The 16,638-nt window shown below is 38.3% G+C and overlaps 1 long non-coding RNA gene across 1 annotated transcript; it reads right to left on the bottom strand.

The window, feature by feature from the left end:
* Window positions 1–11,885: 11,885 nt before the first annotated feature.
* Window positions 11,886–14,911, bottom strand: LOC147497870 (uncharacterized). Its single transcript, XR_015194158.1, has 5 exons — window positions 13,771–14,911; window positions 13,635–13,687; window positions 13,412–13,551; window positions 12,964–13,062; window positions 11,886–12,209 (listed from the first exon to the last, which is right to left on the bottom strand). It is a non-coding gene; the product is annotated as an uncharacterized LOC147497870 (long non-coding RNA).
* Window positions 14,912–16,638: the final 1,727 nt, after the last annotated feature.

Raw genomic sequence — 16,638 nt, 5'->3', positions numbered from 1 at the left:
TCCGCTAGAGCAAAGAGCATTGGGGAGAGAGGATCACCTTGTTTCAATCCTCTTCCTGCTGAAAAATATCCCTGAGGACCTCCATTGATAATGATTGACATTGTATTACTCTGAAAGATTGCTTGCAACCATCTGATCCATCTTTCATTGAATCCAACATGTTGCGGCACTGCCCAATGAAAGTTCCAGTCCATAGTATCGAAAGCTTGAGAGATGTCTAGTTTGATTCCAATACTTCCACCATGTCTGGGTGTTCGCAATTCATTCACTAACTCTGAGGCTAGACTAATGGCTTATTGGGAGTTTCTGTTGGGAATGAAGCCATATTGTTCCTTACTGATAATTCTTTATGCAATTGGACACAACCTTTTGGCTAGAATCTTGGTGATGACCTTGAAAATGAAGTTGGAGAGGTATATTGGACAAAACTTGCCCAGCTGATTAGCATTTTTCTCTTTCGGGATAAGAACAATGAAGTTGGAATTAAATCTAAGGGGCAATCTAGATTTAATAAAGAAGTAGCTGATGGCTCGTACTAAATCATGCCTGACAATATCCCAACAGTGATGAAAGAAAAACCCAGAGAATCCATCTGGTCCCAGAGAGCTGTCTGGATTCAAGTGAAAAACTACCACTTTCACTTCCTCTCCAGACGGAAGAGTGGTGAGAAAGTCATTATCCTTTGATTCCAGGTCTTGAGGCATGTGGTGAATGAGTTCCCAGTCCATGATGTGATCTACCTTCCTAAATTTGTCCGTATAGTGTCTGACAATATGATTTCCAATGTCTTCTTGAGTATCTAGAGTGATTCCTTCATCAGTCTTCATTTTTGTGATCAAAGACTTGCTTCTGTTTCTATTAGCCATAGCATGAAAGAATTTAGTACTAATGTCATTTTTTGAATCCCATTTTGTTCTTGATTTATGTTTCTAGATCGAACATTTGCTCTTGCTATAACTGTAACTCCACTTGGTTTTCTTGGTCTACCATTTGAGTAGCGAAATCCTCTGTAACATTTCCTTTCTCAAATTGGTCCTGCATCTGCTCCAATTTTTTTGATTCTGCCTCCACTTTGACTTTGATATTGCCAAAAGTATCCTTATTCCACTTCTTTAGGACACCCTTCAACCTCTTTAGCTTCTGTGTAAGAATAAAGATGGAATTTCCTAAAATTGGCTGCTGCCAACTGTCAAACACTATGTCTCTGAAGGTAGGATGGGTACACCACATATTGAAGAATTTAAAGGGCTTGTTCTTGGGTTGAGGAATGCTGATATTTCCACCCAGAAGAGGAGAGTGATCAGAACAAATTCGGCTAGACACCTGATACTTCCACCCAAGTGAGCTGATATCCACTGCTATGAGGTTCCATCAGTTGATTATTACTAATAAAGTCCCTGAATTCATTCATGGAAGTTGCAGTAGGATGATTTCCACCTTTCTTTTCAATAATACTCAGTTAGGCGTTGAAGTCCCCAAGAATCAGCCACGCCAAATTGAGTTGATTGATGTTAGACAATTCTAGCAAGAGTTGCCTTCTGGGCACTGAGAGATAATGAGCATGAACTATGGTAATGAGAGCTCTATCAATCACCATAGTAATGTGCTGATTTGAAAAATGAATCAGAGTAGGAGTGGGGATCGAAGCTTTCCAGATGAGCCAGAGATTGGGAACTCGATTCAGATCTGAACTAGGTTTAGAGTAGAATGCATTATTCATTCCTAGTGAGTGGAGAACATTGATGGGAAAAATCCTTGGGAAGTATTTTAGGTTCTGCGATTCCCACAATATCTAGATCCCACTTATTGATAATCTTGGATAGACGGTTCTGCGATTTGTCATTTGCAATACCTCTAATATTCCAAAAGATGCACCTCATTGTGAAGGATGGAAATTTATTGATGTAAATGGTGAGAGCCACCTTATTCTTCCCTATTACTAGTCCTAGATCGGGATCTAGACCTAGTGATGGGTAAATCAGTTTTCTGCTGTTTCCACTATGACTTATTAGTGCCTTTGTTAGTAAGGACTTGTTCACTCTCTTCCTTTTCTGCAGCATCAGCCCAGCTCAAGGATTGAGGAGAGATTACATCAGGTGGTTTATCCTCTAACTCGAACCTGTTTCTTCTTTTCCAGAAGATGTTGAACTTTTTCTGCTTCCGAGTCTGCTATGATTATTCCGACTGGGGAGGAATGAATCCGAGAGATAGAGCTATCCCCATTTCTATAGGTTAGTAGAGAATCCTTTCTTGAAGTTGTTGGAGAGTCCATTGCTTCAGATTGGTCTCCCACCACTACCGCTGTATTCTTACCCTTTTCTGAACTTTTTATTTCTTGGGCTCTGATAGGACTTTGTGATGCTACAGTTGCCTGTGCTCTAACAGGACTTTGTGGTGAAACAGTTGCCTGTTCTCTGACAGTGATTGCCGCTGCAGCCATGGTATGAACTCTGCCAGGACTTTTTGGTGCAATTGCTTGGTCTCTGACATGGCTTGCAGTTGCAACATTTGTCTGAACTCTGACATGGCTTGATGTCTCTTAAATTGCCTGATCTCTGACAGGAATGTGTGTGGAATTTTGGATTCCTAAATCCACATTTAGGTCCACTCCAAGACTTTGTTTATGAGTCTCTCCCAGCCCAGTGGTACTAGGTGGAACTTCCTCCTGATTATCACCTTGTTGTTCCAGGTCCTCAATAGAATGTATCTCGTCCACTTCCAGCCCTTCAAACATACTCTGGACCTGTACTTTTTTTGTCTTTCTGTGTTTTTTTTCCTCCAGAAACTCTCCCCTTGTTTGCTTGTTTCTCCTGATTTCCTTTTCCTTCCATGCCTTCTGAAAGGTTTGTCACCTAAAGGTTCCAAAGAGGGAGTGACACCCACTTCCACCTCCTTATCTTTATTACCCTTTCCCTTATTATTTTGCATATCACTTCGTAGCTTCCTAGATTCTGTGACTAAGTGCCCCACAATCTTGCAATGTGTACACATTTTTGGAAGTTTTCCCACCTCTACTGTTTGCCAGAAAGTGTTGCGCTTTGTCGTGACAAAGATTTGGTCCGGGATTGGTTCAAAGAGATTAACATCCACCAAGATATTAGCATAGTATCCATACTCTCTGTTAAGAGTCTTTTCATCGATTTGCATTGGGTACTCCACGAGCTATGGACATCAGTGATTCTAGTTCCCAATATTCCTGTCCTAGTCCAGGTAGTCTGATCCAAACCAGACCATGAGATTGTCGTTGGCTCTCTGGATTGAAATTTGGAGTCCATTGACTGATTCTCATAGGAATTTTATCAAAGTCCCATGATCCTTTGTCCCAAACTCTGTTAAGATCTTCTACATTCGAAAATCTTAGAAAGAGAAAACCTTTGCCAATAGGGGTAATGAGCCATTCGCCTTATGGCTTCCAGATTTGCAATTCCAGAAAATCTTAGAAATGTTTGCTCTATTGCAAGCACTGCTTGGTGAGTAGGATTTTAGGTTATTTAGTTGGTTTAAGTAAATTAACGGTAATGCAAGTAATGTAAATTAATAATGATGAATTCGACGTAAATACACAGAGATAGAGAAATAGGGAAAGGGTTAACCATACTCATGCAAGCATCAGTTTCAACAGTTTGAGTACCATATCACTACAGCTCTAATCCATCTCGAGTTCATAGACAAACCTGAGACGGCGTTGAGTATCGATCCCTAATGAAATGCATGCATCTCTGAGCTCATCTCACTAGTATAAGGAGTTGAACTAATATTCCATCTCTGGAATATCATTTCAGCTCCTGATTCGATTCTACATCAGCTGGATAAATCAGAGAGTTGTTTGACACCATAGAGTCTCGCGCGAGACATTTTGGGTCTCTCGCAAGACTATTCTGGAGCATCAACACTCCAAACTTGTACAATCTCAATCGTTTTGGGACTGGATGTATAATCTACACCTAATTCCTAAGTAGTGATTTTGGAACACTAAAGTGTCAATCCAGATCCTCACACGAGCATCATAACCCTCCCCCTGAAGGGGGGTGGTTTAGCTTATGGTCATTGGATGAATAATAATTGAACTTGCTGTATACAATAAATAAGTAAATGTAGAACAGGAATTAAACTTGAAAAGAAATGACTTTTATTAAGAAACAAGACTTACAGTACTAAAGTTATTAGAATGGAAAGCTACTGGAAAGGAAACTATGTACTGAAACAAGATAATGAAAAGCTAAACTATAGGCTAAAACTAAAACTAACTGAAGACCGAAGATTGAAGACCCCTTCTCATTTATATAGCCTCCAACGCCTTCATGTGAAACCTTCCCATTTAATTTCATTTTGTCCTTTTCTTTATTTTGTTTTTTTCTTATTCGTATAACTTCCAAAGTTTTGTTTACAAAGCAAAACTTGCATTTAATGTTTTGTTATTTTGCCCAAATCAATTCAAACTTTGAATTGATCCGTCTTTTTCCTTTTGCAAGGTGGCACAAAATTGTGACCATCACTTGCCACCTGCCTATGCTAGCTCGTCATACCTTTTGGGCCCCCAAAGTGGGTCCACGTGGTGTGTCCAGTGGCGGCTTTGATTTTGGCATTTTTACAACTTTCTATCTTTGCTTAGAGTTCATCGCCCTGGTTGCTCTAGCAGTTCACTAGCCGAAGTCAGCGTCCAGGTTTGAAAGATGTGAGCTTCGGAAGTTTGCTGCTTCTTTACATGTAGACCCGTTATGCACTGGTTTTGTCCCTTTGGAATCTTCAGCTCTAGTGAGGCTTTGTTAGGCTTCACTGGGGTTGAGTGGGAAGACTTCAAGTATTCCAGTATTCCCGTACTTCGATGCATGTTTTATCATCATATTCACATTAACTACGAAAACCTGTAAAAGTACGAAAAATATAATTATTTCATGATTATTAAACACATAATTGACCAAAACACTATGTCTCTATGGGGTTTAGTATTACAGTTTTTGGTGCTTACCATAGTACTTTGCTTGTCCTCAAGCAAAGAAGAGACATTAAAATGATAAGTCGTCAAAAATGTGTTGTCCTAAGCTAAGTCTCATTTCGCAGAGTGCGGTTGCATTGACCGTATGCAATAAGGCCTTGAACCACTAAGAATTCCCTAGTGGATGAGTTATAGCATCGTGAGAGTTTTCCAGAGGAGATACTCACAAACTTCATTTATACTACAACGACTCAGTAACAAAGGCCTGTTTCCTTAATTAATCTCAGATATTTATACATCTCACTAGCGGGGGAAACAAGGACTAATTCTTTCAAAATTCAAGTTAATATACATACAATAATCAAAATATCTACATATGAGCATGCATGCAGTGATCTTTTACAATGAAATATACGAGCATGGCCGTTTCTGGATCCTTTGGATAGCGTCCTTAAGTAGGTTCTCACAGGTATGTGTCGAAACATAATTTCTCTCTTATTTTTCTACTCAAGTTTTGCTAACTCTAGTGTGCAGTGGGTACACATTTCCTCACATACTCAATGACAGTTAGAGGAGCCAAGGTCGAGAATTCACATCTACTACTTATTATCACACCACCCTACTCCTAATTGAGCTAGAGGTCTTTATTAGGTTTTATGGGGCTTAGGTGGTAGTGTAGAAGAAAATGGTATGGAAAATTCAAATATGATAAGTATGAGAGAATAAGATCTTCGAGATATTTATACTAAATAAATCCTTATTTTCTTTCCTGCTTGTAACATGGGTTTCCATACTTCGTTTTTTTAAGCTTTTGCATTCCCTTTTGATTTGATTTTGGGGGAAATTCTAACTTTGATATTTCTTTTGATTTTTGGAAACATATTTCTATTTTTCTTTTTCTTTTCTTCTGAGGCAGGTAACTGATTTTGATTTGTGGCAAGTTTTTCTCTTCATTTTTCCGCATTTCATCCTATTTCTCATACTCATCATCTAGGTAAGCTTATTTATTTGTGGTTAATAGATGGGTAATGAATTTTTGGTGAAACAGAGAGTATTAATGAAAGGTTCAGTGTGGTGACTAGCGGTAAATTTTTTTACAGATGTGAATTTTTTGCTATATCGATATAAAGAAAGCCTAAATTCTCACCTAGGATTCGGGTAGTGATCAAGTAAGTAGAAGTGTGAACTTCTCTATTCGGAAAAACTACTCCTCTGTGTCATTACTCGTATGTCACACATTTTGAGGCTTTTTGGTTAGATTCTTACAGGATATGGAAACTAAGTTGTCTAACCGTGGGTCCTAGAAACTTACTGCTGTGTACATTTAATGATAGTTAGTGCATGAATGCTCATGAATAGATGTAAAAACTATTGCATACGTATTAAGTTAAGTATCTAAGAACAAGTTCTAATCCTGATGCTAGGGTGAGATTTCTAAATATTTTTCATCACAGAAAAGGAAACAAGACTTTTGTCACTAAATACACTTATTTAGACATAAAATAAAACTATATACAACTATGAATGCTTAATTTTTGCAAAAGGTTCTCACCACCCCCAAACAGTTGGACGCTGTGTCCTCAAAGTGTTAAGAGGAAGAAAGAATATACCTGAGAGGCTTTGAGCAAAAATATAGCTGACATCTTCCACAGAAATTTATGGTAACACACTATATATTATACATCATAAAAATGAAAGCACACTGTTAGGTTATTTATTTTTCATATCAAAATGTAAAACAAATATGTACATTAACTCACATTGACCCAATTACGAACTGGGGGTAGGTCCATTCTCGCTTCATCTTTATAGAAATGTCATTCCTTTGCGTCACGCCAATCTATTATAGTCTTCTAGACTTCGCTCCACTTCCTCTTTCTAGAAGTGTCTAGATGAGCTATCATGTCATCGTCATTAGGGAAACAACGAACTTTCCTCAGATACCTTGGAGGGCGCCGCCATACCCAAAATCGCAAAGAACGAATTATCTTGTTTGTTGGACACATAGAGTCTACCTGTACCCAGTCATGAAAAGTAGCCACAAATTGTGGGAAGTACATCCTCATTAACCAGCATGCTGTAACTGGCAAAGTGATATAGTGCTGCCGAAAGAAACGAGCCCGTTTAAGGTTCTCAATTACTAGGTTTGTGATGTCGAAAGCGGTATGTTGCTGGGCCAGAGCATGGAAGGTCTTACAAGCTGATTAGGAGGAAGTGGAGAAATGCCAATCCCCCATGATGTTCAGAAGGATAAACAACATGGCAGTCCCGACATTCATGGTCATACTGGATAGTGGAATAGTGTTGTCTGGCCATCGGCCAGCTTTTGCACGTTCAATGACTTGGGCGAGGCCATCGCCATAACGGGCGGCAAAATCTTCCCAAGAATAGTCATTAAAGTTGTTTTGTATGTTGTATTGAACGGGGGTGTCTGGCTGAATATAAGGAAGGTCTAAAGCCATAGCAACTGCTGGCTCGTAAAAGAGGTGTCTTGTGTTACCGATACGGATTGCAAATCCGTTCAACACGAAACCATGTACAGCAGTAGGTGGATCCTCCATATGATCATAAAATTAACTTGCCAAACCTGGAGAGTATGTCTGCTCAGGGTGTAGAATGAATGAGTTCTAACCAACTTGTGTGATGAAGTCTCTGAAAAGATGTCCATATGCAGGAGAATTCAGCAATGCATGGAAAGATTGTTCTAGAATAATCTTTGGAGATGCTATTATAGAAGACGTGTGAAGAAAGATACCACCCTTGCACTCCTGGAGGATCCAGAGGAGGTGGAGGAATGTCTTGTTGATGTCTGATGGTTTCGAGGTGCCTGTGACATTCTGTCCCAGCCATTGAGTCACGGCCAGCTGGTTCCGTCGCCCCAAGCGCTGGTACGCTCATTTTCCATCCATATTTTATTGGTCCTCGATTAACGTGTTGAGCATTAGGTCGTAAGTCCATGGATACACGGACTGCTGCTGAGTCAGCAAGTGTTGCAGAAGACATTTATACTCAGTTCTGAAATAGAGTTTTTGTGGACTACGGTTCCGGCGCTTGCAACACACACTTCAAATAACTTTTGAGATCATAAAATAGAAGATGGCCCAACTACCAAAATGGCATACCCTCTACAGAAAAAAGATTGAGTACGCCAAACAAAACATCTAGTCTATGTAGATCAGATCCTAAAGAAGAGTCTGCTCAACAGTTAGGAAGCGTAACTCGTGATAATGTTTGAGGCGTTGTCCTACTTGATATTTGCTGTTATCTTATGGATTAAGCAAAGAGATTTCCCCATAATGAGTCATAGCTGACACAATGAAAGGACCAGACCATCGTGTTTTCAATTTACCAGGAAAAATGTGTAATCTTGAGTTGTACAGTAAAACTTTTTGGCCAATTTTGAAATCTTTACGCAAAATGTGCTTGTCGTGCACTCTTTTCATATTAGCTTTATAGGATTTTGAGAGATCATAAGCATCACTCCGAATCTCCTCAAGCTCATTTAATTGTAGTTTTCGCTTCTCGCTTGCCGCGTTGATATTGTAATTGAGGCTTTTGATGGCCCAAAGGACACGATGCTCAAGTTCAACTGGCAGATGACAAGGTTTTCTAAAAACAATGCAGTAAGGAGACATCCCTATAGGTGTCTTAAATGCTGTTCGGTATGTCCACAAGGCATCCGATAAGCGGAGAGACTAGTCTTTTCTTAATGGATTGACAGTTTTCTCCAGAATAGACTTTATCTCTCTGTTGGAGACTTCCACTTGGTCACTCGTTTGTGGGTGATATGGAGTAGCAACTTTGTGAGTAACTCCATATTTTTTCATTAAAAACCCAAAAATTTTATTACAAAAATTTGTACCCCCATCACTGATGATAGCTTTGGGGACACCAAAATGAGAGAAAATGTTTTCTTTTACAAATTTCACGACAGTCCTATAGTCATTTGAGCGACATGCGAGTGCCTCAATCCATTTAGACACATAGTCTACAATGACTAGAATGTAGAGAAAACCTTGAGAAATAGGGAAGGGTCCCATAAAATCAATGCCCCAAACATAAAAAAATTTCACAATTAAGATAGGATTTAGGGGCATCATATTGCTTTTGGTAATTCGACCTAGGTGCTGACAATGAATGCAAGCTTTGCAATGTTCGTGTGCATCGTGAAAAAGGGTAGGCCAATAAAAAGCACATTGTAAAACCTTGGCCACAGTTTTCTTTCCACTAAAATGACTACCGTAAGATTGTTCATGGTAAAAAGATAACACATCGGTGTGTTCCGAGTCAAGAATGCAGTGACGAATGAGTTGGTCGGAACAATACCTTACAGAGGTAGGGGTCATCCCAGAAATAATATTTTACAGTGGGTAAGAACTTTTTACGATTAGGATGTGATCAAGAGGAAGGAACTTCCTCAGTAACTAGGTAGTTAATGATATCCGCGTACCATGGAGAGGAGAAAATGGAGTACAATTGTTCGTTTGGGAAGGAATCATAGATTGCTTTAGAATCACTATCAACATCACCAACCAGCCTTGATAAATGGTCGTCTACGACATTTTCGGTTCCTTTCTTGTCTTTGATTTCCAGGGTAAATTCTTGCAAGAGAAGGATCCAGCGGAACAATCACTGCTTCGTGTTCTTTTTCGCGAGTCGGTACCAAAGTGCGGCATGGTTAGTATATACGATGGTGGATGATCCAACTAGGTAAGGGCAAAAATTTTCCAAAGCATAGACAACGGCTAGGAACTCTTTCTCAGTTGTCGTGTAATTACATTGAGCGTCATTAAGAGTTTTACTAGCGTAGTAAATGACAATGGGTTTGTCATCACGTTGTTGGCCTAGTACGCCGCCAATAGCAAAGTCGTTAGCGTCACACATCAGTTCAGATGGTTGAGACCAAACAGGTGGTTGAATGATAGGAGCAGTAGTCAGAGTGATTTTTAGAGTTTCAAAAGCTTGTTTGCAATTGAAATTGAAGTCGAATACCGCATCCTTAAGCAGGAAATTGGTTAAGGGTTAAGCAACTTTAGAAAAATCCTGAATGAATCGCCTGTAAAACCCAGCGTGGCCTAAAAATGCACGGATATCATGAACTGTTTGGGGGAAATGTAGAGAAACAATTTTAACAATTTTAGCTTTATCAACCTCTATCCCGTCTTTCGAAACAATATGACCTAGAACAAGTCATTTGGTAACCGTGAAATGACACTTCTCCCAATTAAGTACCAGATGTTTTTCTTTACAAAATGTTAACACTTTAGAAAGGTTGGATAGGCAATCGTCAAAGGAATTTCCATAAATGGAAAAGTCGTCCATGAAGACTTCCATATAATGTTCCACCATATCACTGAAAATGTGAAGCATGCAGCGTTGGAAAGTACTAGGGGCATTGCAAAGACCAAAATGCATTCGTTTGTATGCAAAGGTTCCAAAGGGACATGTGAAAGTTGTCTTTTCTTGATCGGTGGGATCGATGAAAATTTGGAAGTAGCCGAAATAGCCATCAAGAAAACAGTAGTAGGCATGACCGGCTAAACGTTCTAGCATCTGGTCAATGTATGGGAGAGGGAAGTGATCTTTACGTGTTCTGGCATTAAGCTTGCGATAGTCAATGCAAATTCTCCATTTTAATGGAATACGAGTGGAGATGCATTCACCATTTTCATTTTGTACAACTTGAATGCCGGACTTTTTAGGAATAACGTGGATGGGACTAACCCAGTCACTATCAGAGATAGGGTATATGATACCCGCATCAAGTAAACATAAAACTTCCTCCCTCGCCACCTCTTTCATAGCGGGATTAAGGCGACGTTGCGGTTCTCGCGACGTCTTTGAGCCGTCATCCAGATGTATGCGATGCGTGCATACACTAGGGTCTATTCCTTTGATATCATCCAAGGACCAACCAATAGCGGAGCGGTGTTCACGAATGACACGAATCGAACGTGCTTCTTCATCGGTAGTCAAGTGAGAAGAAATTATTATAGGGTGACTACCATCGGGATCGAGATGCACGAACTTCAAATCAGAGGGTAGAGGTTTTAAATCTAGAGTTGGAGGATTGGGGATCAAGGATTTGTGAGGGGCCGTCTCTTCAATAGAAAAGAGCGAGTTCGGTTCTTCTGAATCAGTTGGCAACGCAGTAGTAGGGTCAAATAGTGGTACTGACTCTAATAATGCGTAGACATCCTTAATGTATGAGTCATCGTCAAACTCATGATTATCAAAAGAAAGAAATTGGTGTACCTCGTCTGGGGGAAAAGAGTTTGCGAAATATTCCTGTGCCAGACTATCAACCAGGCTAATCTCACCCTTAATATCAGGATTGGGAAGTTGTTTCATTAAGTTGAATACATTGAATTCTATAGAAAGGTTCCCAAAAGACATTGCCATTGAACCATCTCGACAATTGATGAGAGCGTTAGCAGTTGCAAGAAATGGACGTCCTAAAATGATAGGAATGGAATCACAAGCAAATTCGGTATCTAGAATTACAAAATCACTTAGGCCAAATTTAGTAACGGATACAACCGTTACTGAAATTAATTTTAGTAACAGTTATATTCGTTACTATAATTCTTTGTAACGGATAGCCAATTATTGATAGCATGTTTAAATTTGTAATTTCTAACGGATGTAAGTGTTAGTAAAGTTTTGGCGCCGCTTCAATTACTTTTTTAGCGGGAAAACAAATTTAGTTTGTAACGGATATATCCGTTAGTAATAAATGTGTCACATACTATTTGTAACGGTTTTTGTAATGGAAATATCCGTTACTAAACTTTTACCAATAAAAAAAAATTATATTTTTTTTCCTGGGTCAAAAAGCTTCCACCCTGCACATCTAGATCTAGCACATCTGATTATTCCATCTTATAGAGATCTCATTCCACAAACTTAATCAACATATGAATAATAATAAACAAAACCACTAATTAATTAAACATTATTATAAAAACATCGACATCAATCCAAATCCCAATTTACAAATCAAACTTATATAAAATTGACTTCATCTAACCTAATCTTAAGATGTCTAATATGTTGTCATAGAAAATCGCATTGTATTGGTCGTCACTGCTCGTGCTCGCCTTTTATTGCTCTTCGAGTGTTCCCAACCAGTTTCTGGAGTCGCTTGGTGAACTGGCGCCTGGCCTTGACTAGCTCATTTATGTGCATGCTTAAGTTAAAATTGGTCAAAACATTAATCCCTCTGTTTTCAATTGGTACAATGTCGTAAGCAGGAGCAACCTTTTTTAAGTACCTAAAAAAAAAAAAAAAAAAAAAAAAAAAAATCAATTAAGGCACATGTAATTAAAAGAATAAAGCCAATTAAAAGAATAAAGCCAAGTAACAAGTGAATAACAAAAAAAAAACATCCAATTCAATACTAAAGGAATAAAGCCACAATCCAAATCCCAATTTACGAACCATAGCATAGTAGGTTGTGCGCCTTCTAATCTATTTTTCTTGTAAATCAAAAAACGTGAAATGATGCTAAATGACTTAATCTAGTCTAAAATTTGGTTGATTATAAGCAATGAACTCATGCTGACTAGGCGAGTATTTTAACAATACTAACTCCAGTATATAATTATTATGGAATTCAATTATTATTATTATTATTTATTTATTTATTTCCCTCATTCGATACGTGTTTATTCCTAGGAATCGATTATATGCAAATTATAATTTTCGCACATGGTTGCTTAACTAACTTATGCTTCTAAATCGGTGTTAAGTTTATTAAAGCTACACAAGGCTAAAATGTTAACCCGACGGTCTAATTATGTCAGTGTCCCTATGTTTCATGTGTAATTTACTAAATTACCCTTAACAAGAATTCAAGACTTTACAACCATCTAGGTCTCATGGAATGTACGCAGTAAAACATTTAGTTCAAAATTAGTGTAGTGCTCTAATAAGAAATATGGAATACCACTAGTTCAATACTCACTGACCCATCAAAGAACAAATGCCTATGAAAACTGTAAATATACAACATGAAGAGAAGATACCTCATTAAAATACTTAATGTGCCGACTCGCTGAGAGGGGTAACAAGAATAGTGGGGGCAAAGGCATAGGCGACGAAATTGGCAACCTCCTCGATTATCCCTAATTTAGGCACCAGATAACAAGAGAATAGCAATTAAGCATGCCCACTAACAAAAAAACACTTAAGTTAGCCGAGCGGCAAGTAAATGACAAGACTCATGGTTTTAGTGACACTTTTAAACTTATTATTTTCTTCGAAGCCCAGAACCTATCCATTTTCAAACTTATTTATTCTGTTTCTAGTTGAGTGCTTGTTCTCAGTCACACTTAGTAATTTTAGGTATATCTTTGGAACCACAAACCCAGACTCTAATAATCTATCAACCAAAAAAAAATTAGTTTCTTTTTTTTTATATTAATAAACATTGCATTATCAAAGCAATAGAACTTGGCAATGGATAAAGTGTACCACTTTCAGCTGCAAAATGCAATGCACAGTAGCCACGATTGTCATTAGAACTTAAGTTCACAAGGGACTCATGAAGAAAATCGATGACATTCACATGGCCATTCTTTACGGCTAGAAGCAAAGCTGTTTCTCCTACAAGTCTTACAACCAACAACAAACCCTTTTCAACATAACAAACACACAAACAAACAAACTAACTAACTATAATTAAATGAAATTTTACCTTCATTGTTCTCCATCTCATTAAATCCCTCAAACTTCAAGTTCCATGAACACCTTATATCATTGGTGAGATCATCAATTAGATATTCAATAATTTCTAAGAACGTGAAATTAAAACCAATCCAAGAAAGTGGTACCTTAAAATCAGTGACCTCTCCTTCCGACGAGCACTCGAGAACAAAGATACTGAAATCAGATTAAAAACAATTTTTCTTTTTCTTTTTCGCTATTAAGAGGAAGAAAATGTGCCCTTAAGTTTGTTAGGGCTTTCTTAGGCCCTTACGATCTTAACCCATAAGCTTTTTAGTTGATGTGTTGGTTCACTGAAGCTAACAAACTTCAAAAACGGAACCCCGCAAAGAAGCAACACAGCAACCCCATTATTTTGTGTCATCAAACTTAAAAGCGACACAACACAAATTCTCTTGTGTCATGCATCTAAAAATCGACACAATAGACCCTTCCGTAAACCAAACCGACACAACAAAAGGTTTAAGCTCTTAGGTAAACAAAAGGTTTTGATATATACGACAGGGAAATAATATCTGATACATTGAAAAGATAAATGAAGAGGTAGAATTAACACAGGCACACAACAATATCATTAAAGAAGATAATGAAAAAGCATGTTAACAAACCACCACCATGAAACTTTATCTTTCAATCACTTTTGATGCATATACCCTACTTTTAGGGGAAAATATGCTTGATGTGGAAACAGACCTGTAGCATCGGTAGTATATGATCTTGTAAGAGAAATTCCAACATAGATATTCTTTTATCTATGAATCAAACTCAAGATACATGCAAAGATGAGGTGCAATTAAGGAATTAAGGGTCTGCCACATATATGGAAGGTAGGTGTTTAGTTTCAGAGTCGGTGAAATACTTTGCTTTAGCTGGATAGGATAAAAATAAGATTAGTCACATTGTTTTTCCTTCAAAGTATAATCTTCCACGTGGTAGACTTGCTATCACAAAAGCAATACTGACACACAATCAATAAAATAGGTTATTAAACCAAAAAATACAATTGGTCATTCCAATATTTGTGCATCTACAATAGGTCACAAAATACAGGAAGAAACAATGGATTCCAAAAATAGGAACCAAACATTTCAAAACAAGGATAGAACAGATTAAGAAACTACACAAATGAATAAAAATGAAGTTCAAAATATTAGGAAAGATTACTGTGGCAATCGGTATCCATGGAAGGTTACAATATCATGTGCGTAGTTACATAGAGTATGGGACAAACCTCGTCATGGTTTTCATGGCCAAAAGAAATCTCATCGAAATTAATTTTAGGAGCCACTGATGCGCCGACCCCATGAAAGGAAATCACACTTCTCTCTCCGATATCTTTCTCTACCTGGGGCAAAAGATTGTTTTCAGTAATAAACCAACAAAATATAATAACAAATAAGACATCCAAGCGTATTGAATACCTCTGCTGGTGGGACCATGATATCATAACACATCAACGGCAAGGGGTATATATGCCTTGGGACAACACAGTGATCCGATTTGCAAGTCTCCCAAATTAGTATGTGATGGCGTCACAACAACACTAAAAGAAATGAAAATGGCAAGCGTATCAATGAGTGAGATTCATTTGTGAATCAACAAACTCGATGGATTGGGTAATGACATTGTATGTAAGGTGTGCTGTTGATTATAGAAGGAATCCGTGACCGCAAGAATTCGGGATGATGATGTCCCCTTGAGAAGCTCATAAGGATTGTCATGTAAACCCTGCAGGTGGATTTAACCCGACATGACAATGAGGTTGAGTGGTACTACTCAAGGACAAAAGAAGTTGATTAATATAGTTGTTAGTAACTTGACTTAATCAATGGGCATTCAATATCTTAACACGGGGAGATCAACAAGCATATAATATGGAGCCCATAAATGTAATACACGTAATTTGGGATTAGGGAGGTAGTGCAACAATGGCCTTTAGTGGAATAAACCATTTGTTGACGGACTTGGGTTGTGTGTTCTGGGCGAACATGGGAAGCCCAAGCCCGTTAGGAGACCTATCCCTAATTTCTCCTCATGGTCCCTGTTGTAGCCTATATAAAGAAACTCTTCTTTCTTGGCCGAAATATTCAGTGATTGCTCAAGCAAGATTAGTTCCAAAAATTTGGTTCTTACGTTGTGACTGAGAGAGGCAAAGAGAGAAAGAAGGGGCTGGTAGATCGTTGCCCACACAACATCCATTCCAAGGATAGGAATATAATAGAAGATCAAGAGGTTTCTAATTCGTAGAGCTTAGATTCTCAGAGATATCACAGCTGATCTAAAGGTATGATTCCTAAACAAATTGTGAATACCCTTATTCCACTGTGCATGGGTTTTCACGTGTTGTAAATAGTGACATGCAACCATAACGGTTCCTACACCTTGGGCAAGAGATTAGTTCTCAGATATTCATGGTAGAGTTTAGCAAGCTAGGGAAGTGATGTATGACATGCAAACGCAATTGCAAGCCACACCTTGGGATTTGATGGTGGGACAAAAGGAAAAGAAAGCTCTTCAGAAATATAGTGATTTGGCAAGAATAGAAGCGGCTGAAATCAAAAGTAAACAAGATGATTTATGGGCTAGAGATGGAGACAAATGCACGACATATTTCTTTAAATCATTAGAGGAAAAAAAAAGCTAAGAATGGCATATGGTGCATACAGAATGCAGATGGGGATATTGTAACTGGGCAGGCTAAGGTTATACAATTGTTTGTGGCCTACTATATTGAGATTCTGGGGTCTGAGGCAGGGGAAATCTGTGGTATGGAGTTCTTCAATAATCTTCAGGTTAAATCTATCATCTCACCTGCCATGAATCTTCTTCTAGACTCTGATATTACTCCTGCGGAAATTAAAGAAGCTCTTTTTGGGATGAAAGAGAATGCAGCTCCTGGGCCAGATGGTTTCACTTCGTTCTTTTCAAGAGTTGGTGGCAATTTTACATGTGCTATCCTTAATGCATTTAAATTT

The sequence above is a fragment of the Coptis chinensis genome, chromosome 5, assembly GCF_015680905.1.
Source record: "Coptis chinensis isolate HL-2020 chromosome 5, ASM1568090v1, whole genome shotgun sequence".
Lineage (NCBI taxonomy): Eukaryota > Viridiplantae > Streptophyta > Magnoliopsida > Ranunculales > Ranunculaceae > Coptis > Coptis chinensis.
The sequence above is the reverse complement of the archived record's forward strand: the minus strand, read 5'-3'. Positions and strand labels throughout refer to the sequence as shown.